The sequence below is a fragment of the Schistocerca piceifrons genome, chromosome 8 (assembly GCF_021461385.2).
Source record: "Schistocerca piceifrons isolate TAMUIC-IGC-003096 chromosome 8, iqSchPice1.1, whole genome shotgun sequence".
In the NCBI taxonomy this organism is placed as follows: domain Eukaryota; kingdom Metazoa; phylum Arthropoda; class Insecta; order Orthoptera; family Acrididae; genus Schistocerca; species Schistocerca piceifrons.
The window spans coordinates 374,191,112-374,198,864 of NC_060145.1; the positions used below are offsets into that span (position 1 = coordinate 374,191,112).

General features: G+C 39.0%; 1 protein-coding gene across 1 annotated transcript in view; it reads left to right on the forward strand.

Moving 5' to 3' along the window:
• Positions 1 to 7,477, forward strand: part of LOC124711691 (arginine-glutamic acid dipeptide repeats protein-like) — a 44,335-nt gene extending 36,858 nt beyond the window's left edge. Inside the window, exon 6 of the mRNA XM_047241890.1 lies at positions 7,230 to 7,477. The gene's annotated coding sequence lies outside the window, so the exon portion shown is untranslated. The remainder of the gene's footprint in view (positions 1 to 7,229) is intronic.
• Positions 7,478 to 7,753: the final 276 nt, after the last annotated feature.

The window sequence follows — 7,753 nt, forward strand, 5'->3', positions numbered from 1 at the left end:
GAATAACATAACTGTAGCAACAAATGAGTTTTTAGCAAAAAGGAAACTGAACCTAGAAATCCTAAGATGACAGAAGACATACATAACCTGATTCATGAAAGAAATAAACTCAGGAAGGAAAACAATGTTGATGATTACGGAAGGACTGAAAATCACATCACAAACAAATGCAGGGAAGAAAAACAGAAATGGACCAAAAGAAACGCTGAAGAGATAGAAGAAGACCAGAAAAAGGGAAAACAGGATAACGTTTATTAGAAAATGGAACTGTTCAAACCTGGAACTAAATCCGTAGTGGTGAAAAATCAGAGGGAGTGGTATTAATAAAGAATTAAGAGATGTGGCTGTTGGAAAGAATACATGGAAGTAGTGTGCGACGGTAAAGATATCAACAATAGGAGTAATCTAACTGAAGACATAAACGCGTGTTAAATAGAAATGTGTGGCCTTTCTTGCATGAGATATGAATTTGAACATGTCCTTTGAAACCATAAAGGAGGAGAAGTAACTGGTGTTGTCGACATTCCTGCAGAATTAATGAAAAATTTAGGTAACAGCACGAAAGATAAATTATTCAGAGTAATGACTGACTGCTACGAAAGAGCAATCATGACAGAAGAGTTCACATAATGCAGAACAAGTACCACGTCCAAAATAGGAAAGGCCGTTGAAAGAACCAATAACTATACACTACTGTCAACGTTATCACATGCTTACAAAATATTAATACAGTTAACAATAAGATAAAAGGAAAAGTAGTCAGTTGTCAGTGTACTGGAGAAGAGCAATTGAGATTGAGAGAAGGCAGCGCAAAAGAGAGACAATTTCGGTCTTGGGCGTGCTATTGGAGAGAAGGGCGGATATGAACGTAAGAACTTATGTCACCTTCATTGGCTGTGTGAACTCGGAGTTGCTGTTCAGAATTATGAAAAGAAATGAGATGAAGGATAGAAGAATGATTAATGAACTGTATCAGAACCAAAGCTCAAAGAGGAAGAGGCGATACTTAGAAAAGGAGTTAGACAAGGATGTCCCCTACCGCCATATTTATTTAATGTGTTCATTGAGGAAGCTAATCAGATCATGAAGGAGAAGACAAAAGGAATAAAAGGAATGAAAGGAAATATTGTATTATATTTACTGATGGCATCCTGATAGTTGCAGATTCCGAAAAAGAAATGAATAGAATGTTGGAAGTCGTATCAGACACTCTCAGACTATCGAAATTAAAATTGAACATACGGAAAACAACCGTAGCGGCTGTAAGGAAAAAAATATGGGAGAAACTAAAACCAATGTAAAAATAGTTGGTGACAGAATTGGTCAGGTGAAACAGTTTTGTTATTTCGTTAGTACAGTCACAGAGGACAACTGATCTTTAATAGAAGTGAAGAAGAGGATCCCATTGGCAAAACAGACGTTTATTACCAAGAAAAAACATTTAAATCAGAAAATTTATGAATAATGATGTGAGAAAATCTTCTGCAAAATCATCTCCTTGCATAGTTCTATGCAAGTGAAGGTTGGACTATGGTTGAATTGGAGAAAAATCTACTTGCAGTTGCTGACTTGTAGATATAGCGGGAAATGACAAGAACGAGCAGGACGGAAAGAAAAACCAACCTGGAAGTCTAGAGGGAAGTCAGCGAAAAGAGACGATTAATGAAGGAGATGCAAAATAGAAAAATAAAGTTTATTGCTCATGTCACCAGACACAACACCTCCATTATTAATATTCTTGAACAGAAAGTGCTAGAAAAGAAAGTGACGTATATGGATTCCGTCGAGAAGAAGATAGATTGTGACAATTAGATGAAACTGCAAGCAACGATTAATGACAGGAGAGTTTAGGTGCAGCGACACGACAGCGGCCTTTAGAATATGTATGTATCGTACGTGAGTGAGAAGATTAACTCATATCAGAGTATTAAAACTGAAATGGTGATCTATAATGAATGGCCAAAGTTAATAGGAAGACTACTGCTGATCGTAGGTCTGACGAGACTAAACATTCAAAGGTTATCAGTCTCCTATTCACCCTCCTGCCCCAATCTGTGTTCTGTCTGTAATTGAAGACGTGTGTTCACGTCGATACGACTTGTGAAGGGAGGCAAATTTCTTTTAAATTCCTTGTGAAGAGACACGATAGTTAACAGTGGTTATTATTTCATTTTGACACATAGCGGACAAATAATGCATCAGCAAAACTTGTCCGTAACGGCTTGCGTTTTCTCAAACATTTTTACGGTGGTAAATAGACTGATTTGTCTATTACTTGTTCTCAGATTATAAGTGTTGTATTTATACGTCTTAAAAGAAATCAAAGAACAAAAAAGCACACTTGACATGGGGACTGAAACTAGTGAAGACTTTTGCTGGAAAAGGCAAACATGATTTACAACTGGTAAGCTTCTGATGCTTCAGCAATCAAGTAGACTTCTGCCAAAGTGGTGTCTGATTTGCAAATTCATGTGGTCTGGAGATTGTCTGTTGTCTGGAAGACCAGCTAACCCGTGAGAGCGACTGCTCCTCCAGGGTGTTTTTCTAAATCTGTCCCTCCATCACACACCATTAGCGGTTCAATGAATATAGGCATAAATAGAGTCAAAAGAATTTGAGGAGAGTTGGATCCAATGTCAACTCTATTTTACCTATCACATTATTATTTACAGATTTGTCCATCCCTTGATTTACAGCATTTAAGTTGTCTCTTATCAATTATTCTTGTAATATGTTTATTTTCCATTCTTGTACTATGTGGACTTTATTTTAACTCAGAGAGTTACAAAGTATTTGTAATTGTTTTTGAGCTTGGGTGTTAAAACGGTTTCCTCCTCTAAGAAACCTGATCTTAGCCTTCTATGGTACTTTTTTCTAATAAAACCGTGACACTGTAGAGGTAGCAGGCCCTCATGCTATATCTGCTGAGAGTTAGTTTTTAGGATTGCTCTAATAAAAGAAGGTAGAAAGGTTAGGGTTTAAGGTCCCATCTTTAGAGACGTGTCATACACAAGCTTCGATTGTTTCTCGGATTGTTTCAAGGTTGGAGACGGAAATGGGCCATGCCCTTTCTAAAGAACCGTACCAGCGTTTTCCTGAAACGAGTTATGGAAATCACGGAAAACCCTAAATCTGGATGGCCAGAAGCTGTTTTGAACCGTCGTCTTCCCGAAAGCGAGTCCATTGTGCTAACCACAGCCCTAGCCCGTTAGGGAAGATTTCTCGAGAAGAGGAAGGATTATTATTCACGTATTGAAGTTCTTTCCAAAAGAACTGAAATTACAATAGACTATAGGTTTTCTTAACTGACAGCCTCTGCTGGCGAAACGCAGATATTCTGTTTCGAATATACCATGCTAGACAAGAATACACAATGCAGCACAAGAATACACCATGGAGCAGAAGTATCCCACGTGATGTTGTTCCCCCTATCATAGCAGTATTGGTAGGCTATTGTTATTTGAGGTTAGGTATGGTATCCGTCGACTTTTCTTTCTTCGTTTATCTATCCTGCGTATCACCGAATTTTGACGCTTTTATCTGCAGTTGGTCCTCTACCTATTCTAGTCGGAAAAGTCCATTGAGAAATTAAAAAATAATGCTGAAATAATGTCATTAATTTGTTACTTTCTAGTGAGAAAGTCGTTTCCAATGAAAATCTTCTTCTTAGTTTTCTTCGTGGGTATTTCAAAATCCTGGGTTTTGGATATTTAGTTCATTTTGAAATCACCTTCTTTTCAAAGTAGTGCCGATTCTGTCTCAGACATAATCTACATAATAATGGCAGTTAAGAAGATTGTATCTATACATAGCTCTGTACAGAACGTGCTATCCATTAAATTACAGAAATCTTGTACCAATTTTGGATTCCTCCTGCAATTTTGTCCAGTTTTAGATTACATGCTTTACACACATTGTCGGTTGTGCGAGAGCTGTTTTCGGTGTCCGATCGGACACGTAATGGAAACCATGGTGTAAATGAAAAATGTTGTAATGTAAAGAAATCTTCAGATATGATGTTTTACTGTCTTGATCGCATGTAGTTACACGGTATTACTAGTTTCGGCACGCCTAAGCTGCAACCTTCAGATCTTCAGGTTACAGCTTATGAAATCAAGCTGCATACAGAGAATCTGAGGATGGCACTTTAGCGCAGCCGAAACTAGTAAGAGTGTAGCTCTATGCTATCAAGGCAAGAACAAACTTTATATCTGAAGCCTTCTTTAGACAGAATTCGTGATCGCTCTCCAGCAGACAATGCCAAGCGTTTATAGAAATATTTTATTTGCAGCATTTAGCTACATTTTCCATCTACTTCTCTATACAGTTGCTGTTCCGACTTAGACATCAGTCGTAGCGCTGTACCAAATTTCTAACATCCTCCTCATAGATGGTAGCCACCTGTGTTCTCCTCCAATTCACTACGCTGGTCTGCAGTTCGATGCTTATGCAACAATGCTGTCATCGTAGCAAGCAGTTAAAGTGAGCAAAGAGCCAAGTCCGCGCTGTATAGTGAGTGATCAGACATTTTCCACAAAAAACGCTGCAGGAGCATCTTTGTTGCAGCTGCAGTATGCAGCAGACCATTCTCAAGGAGAAGGACAATGCCTGATGGGAACATTCCTCTTCGCTTGTTCTGCATTGCCCTTCGTAGACGAAATTCACGTATCGCCTGATCCACTCGTTGAGCGAGACCATCTGTTAACACTCGCCACCTTCCCTGACCGCCTGCATCACGAATGTCTGTACGTCCTGTTTCAAAGTCCCTGCACCGTTGCTGAAGTTTGCTGTCACGCAATAGAGTCACGTTAGGTGGGCTGCATGAAATCAGGCGGAACCCCTCAGCGTGATGAAATCGAATGACTGCATACACTTTACACATGGTAGGAGGCACTATTCTTCTACGGATCTTTATGTGCTCACTCAGTCTCAGAACTGAAAAGTGCCACGAGATACAATCGACAGGCCTACTAATGATACTCCACGACACATCTGCGTATAGCTCCGTCGAATTTTCAGTGTGGTTTTAATTTCGCGACTGATCGGACCTTGAAAAAAAAAAAAGTAGTCCCCCTACTTTGTAATGCCAGAGCTAGCACAAAAGCTACAATGCAGAAGATGCTTCCTATCTTATTTCTTTTTGAGTCATCACTCTCCTGTCTGGTTTGATGTGGGCCGCCACGAATTTCTCTTCTGTGCCGACTTCATCATATCAGATTAGCCCTTGCAACTTAAGTCCTCAATTATCTGCTTTACGTATTCCAATCTCTGATTTTGTCTACAGCTTTTACCCGCTACAGCTGCGTCTAATGTCATGGACGTTATTTTATGACGTCTTAACAGATGTCTTACCATCCTGTCACTTCTTCTTATCTGTGTTTTTCGTATATTCCTTTCCCCGCAGCTTCTCTGGAGAATCCTTACTTTATCAGTCCACCTAGTTTTGAAAATTCTCCTAAGGCACCCAACTCGAGTGCTTCGATTCTCTTCTGTTCCAGTTTTCCACACAATCCATGTTTCATTACCATACAATTCTGTGCTCCAAACATAGATTCTCAGAAATTTCTTCCTCAAATTAAGGCCTAATTTTGATATTAGCATACTTCTCTCGGTCAGGAAGGTACTTTTTGCCGGTGATAGTCTGCTTTTTATCTCCTCCTTGCTCCGTCCGTCATGGTTTTTTTGCGGCCTAGGTAGCACAGTTCCTTAGCTTTATCTGCTTCGTGATCATCAATTGTAATGTTAAGTTTCTCTCTATTCTCAATTCTGATAATTCTCACTACTTTCGTCTTATTTCGATTTACTCTCAGCCTATATCCTGTACTTATTACACCGTTCATTCCATTCAACAGATCATGTAATTCTTCTTTATTTACACTGACGATACTGATGTCATCGTCGAATCTTATCATCGAAATCCTTTCACCATGAATATTAATTCCACTCTCGAACATTCCTTTTATCATTGCTTCTTCGATGTGTAGGTGGGGCAATAGCGGTTAAAGACTACATCCCAGTCTTACACCCTTTTTAATCCGAGCACTTCGTTCTTGATCTTCCACTCGTATTTTTCACTATCTTGTACATATTGTATATTACCCGTTTCTCCGTATAGCTTACCCCCTTTTTCCTCAGAGTTTCCAACATCTTGCATCATATGACGTAATTGAACGCTTCCTCCACGCCAACAAATCTTGTCTTGATTTTTCTTCAGTCACGCTTCCATTATCAACAGCAACGTCAGAACTGCCTCTATGGTGCCTTTACTTCCCCAAAGTCAAACTAATCGTTATCTGACATGTCCTTAATTTTCTTTATTTTGTATATTATTCTTGTCAGCAACTTGTATACATGAGCTGTAAGGCTGAATGTGCAATAATTCTCGCACTTGTCGGGTCTTGCAACCTTCGGAATTGTGTGGATGATATTCTTCCGAAAGCCAGATAGTATATCACCGGACTCTTATATTCCACACACCGCCTTGGATAGTCGTTTTGTTACCACTTCCCCAAAGATTTTAGAAATTGCGATGGAATGTTTCTATTCCTCCTGCCTTATTTGATTTAAAGCCTTCCAAAGCTCTTTCAAATTCTAATTCTAATACTGGTTTCCCTATCACTTCTACATTGACTCCTGTTTTTTGTTCTATCACATAATCAGATAAGTCATCGCCGTCATCTGCCTTCAGTGTACTCTTTCCACCTATCTGCTCTCTGCTCTGCATGTAGCAGTATAATTCCCCTTGAACTCTCAGTGCTACCACCCTTGCTTTTACTATGGCCAAAGGTTGTTTTGAGTTTTCTGTACGCTGAGTCAGTCCTTCCGACAATCATTTCTTTTTCGATTTCTTGAGACTTTTCATTCAGCCATCTCACATAATATTCCCTACACTTCCTATTTATTTCATTTATGAGTGATTTTTCCTGAACAGTTTTGTACATTCTTCTTTCATCGATCAACTGAAACATTTGTTGTGTTACCTAAGGATTCTTCGTAGTTATCTTCTTTATGCCCATGTTTTTCTTTCCAGCTACTCTGGTTGCCATCTTTAGAAATGTGTCTGGTATATAAATATGCTAATGTTGGTGTGAATAATCGAAACAGTGTACTTAACAGAGCACGTAGTAATTATTTGCTTCTTTTAATACTAACAGTAGAAATCCGCAGATTCTGTTCATAATTGTGCTGTGTGATATGCAAGTAAGTGAAAATGTAATTTTTGTTCTCAGGAATTCTGAAGGAGTTTCATTGCACCTTTACAATTCCGTATCTGCCCTTGGCTCAGTTTAATTTACCGGAGACAGCAGCTGCGCCACAAACGCCTGCGGGTGGCATCCTCAGACTCCCCGGCAGCCAGGCGCCCTGCACCGTCAGAGGGTCCTCGCATTACGGACACCTGGCTGGTCTTCAACGGCGCTACGGACAGAATTGTGAAAAATGTGCTGTTGCTTTCACTGTACATATCGACTAATTTTTGTAAACGAAATTCATACACTTTGTAAATAAAGTGTCTAGGCATTAGTTTGTTTTATGACTGGAAATGAAACTTCCATTTTTACTGGCGCGCCATATTACCATACAAATTAATGAAAGGAAGTGATAATGTGACACTAAGGAAACGTCTAACTCTTATTTATTTAATCGTATGGTGATTTATACAATATACAGTTGATATAAGGCAAATGATTGTATACAACATACATATGACATTAGACAAGGTTAAACCTTAAAGTCCTTGTTTTTCAACCAGTTA